Genomic DNA, 2500 nt, shown 5'->3' with positions numbered 1-2500 from the left:
CCCCCCCGCGTCGGACTTCCACAAAGGGTCGAGTTGAGAGGTCGAGGTAGAGGCTGAGTTTGGGGTTGAGAGGGGGGGGGCGAGGGGGTGGTAAGGGGTGGATTAAGAGGGGGAGGGGATTAAGGGGTATTGAGGGGGAGGTGGAGACGGGTTGAGAGGGGGGGAGGAGAGGGTGGTAAGGGGTGGATTAAGAGGGGGGAGGGGGGGGATTAAGGGGTATTGAGGTTGAGGCGGAGATTGAGGTTGAGAGGGGGGGAGGAGGGGGTGGTAAGGGGTGGATTAAGAGGGTGGGGTGGGATTAAGGGGTATTGAGGTACAGGCGGAGATTGAGGTTGAGAGGGGGAAGGAAAAGGGGAGGAGGGGGGGAGGAGGGGGGGATTAAGTTGGGCGGGATTAAGGGGTATTGAGGTGGAGGTAGAGGTGGGGTCTGGGGGAGGGGGAGGGGGGGTACGAAACAGGTCGATATCTGTAGCCTTATCAGACTCCTGCTAAAGAGGGAGAAGGAATCAATAATTCGGTCTGTGTGTGAGTAGTGTTTTTTCCATTATTTTTTCCTTTTTTTTCTTCTTTTCTTTTTATGTGTGTGTGTTGGGGGGGAGGGGGTAAGGGAGGGGCGGTGGGGGAGGGGGGAGGGGAGTGTGGCGAAGGCGTGTGGGAGATAAAGAGAGTGTGGGAGTGCGTGGGTATGGGGGGGGTGGGGGTTGGGGGGGGTTGAGGGTGTAGATGGAAGGGGGGGGATAAGGGTTGGAATTGTGGGGTAGGAGGTAGGGGGTAGGGGATAGGAGGTAAGGGGTTTGAGGTAAGGGGTACGGGGTTGGAGGTAGGGGGGTAGGGGGTAATGGGTTGGGGGTAGGGGGGTAGTGAGGTTGGGATTAGAGGGTAGGGGGTAGGGGGGTAGGGGGTAGGGGGAGAGGTATTGCTCAAGTCAGAGAGAGCGAGTGTGTGCGTACGGGGCACACGCACATGACCACGTGTGTGGATTTGTTTACGTGTCTCTCATAGAGCTGGAGGAGGGGAGAGGGGGGGAGAGGGTGGGAGGGGGGGAAGAGCTGGGGGGGTCTAGGAGGGGCCTAGAGGGGGGGATATTTGACGTGGATGGAGAAGGAGAATTACATAAAAGACAATAATAACAACAACAAAACAAACAAGATTGCTAAAAAAGAAGACAACAACAACAACAAAAAAATCCCCCCCCCCCAAAAAAAAAAAAAAAAAAAAAATGGACGCGCGTACGTTACAACGAAGACCTCATCGCCTCCAAATATTTTCCCCGTCGCCATGGCAACCCACTCACTCCGCGTCATCCACTCCAGAGTTCACCTCATGACTCATGTTCTCCGTCGATGCTCTCCGGGACTGAATAGCCGCGTTCGTGGAAGGCCATATCCGGCATGAATCCGCCTGCACGAACACATGCGGTCGTGCTATTAATAGAATCCGGACGTTCCTTTAGCCTTTCATCTCTTTGCTTCTTTAAGAGGGTGTTTGGGACGCCCCCCCCACCCCCTCCCCCTGCCTCTCCCCTCGTCTCAAAGTTGTATTTTCTTCCCCTTTGATTAATGGTCGAATAATTATGGGGGAATTAGGGGTCTTGTTAATGGCAATCTGAACAGGAATTTTCATTTGAAGTTTCTCTTTGGCATTGCGCTCATACTGAGCATACATGTGCGTGTGTATCAATGTGAAATGAGTGTGTGTGTGTATACATATATATGTATATATATATTTATATATGTATGTTTATTGTATACATGTATATATATATATATATATATATATATATATATATATATATATATATATATATATAAACACACACACACATATACATATATACATATATGCATGACTGTCTATACGTATGCATGAATGTTGTTTCAAATTCACCTAAATGTTATTCCCAGTATCTGATTGGCGGCGGGTCGTTCTCCCAGCGTCTCCATCAAAGGAATCCGGGGCAATCCAGGGCGTTCGTGCAAGCGCCACCCTCCGGCAGAGATAGGAGCTATGCCGGCATCCACCCGCCATAAGTCAATTTCCCCGCCACATCAACTTGTCATAACGAAAACGAGCAAGGAAGGACACATATACACACACACATGAAAAGACAAAAAAGGAGAAAGAGGAGAGGGCGAGAGAGAGAAAGAGAGAACGGAGGAGGAGGAAGAGGAGGAGGAGGAGGAGAAAGAAAGAAAAAAAAAGGTATTTCTGCTCAGACAAACACAATTATCCCATCCCTCGCCCCTGCACCAAAATATGCATTGGGGATAAATACGCAGGAAGGGAAATGGCGAAAGATTCGAGAGCGAAAGAGGGGACGCGCAGGAGACTTGCAACATGGAAGAGGGTGAAAAGGGGAAACGGAAAAACATGAAAGACTCGATAAACGGATAAGGGTGTGGGAGAGGGGAGAGAAGAAGTGAGGGAGCGCGAGGAAGGAAAACGAGGGAACAGGAGAGAGGTGAGAGAGGGGAGACGAAGAGTGTGCGGGGATAGAAAT

This window comes from Penaeus vannamei, chromosome 21, assembly GCF_042767895.1.
Source record: "Penaeus vannamei isolate JL-2024 chromosome 21, ASM4276789v1, whole genome shotgun sequence".
NCBI lineage: Eukaryota > Metazoa > Arthropoda > Malacostraca > Decapoda > Penaeidae > Penaeus > Penaeus vannamei.
The sequence above is the reverse complement of the archived record's forward strand: the minus strand, read 5'-3'. Positions refer to the sequence as shown.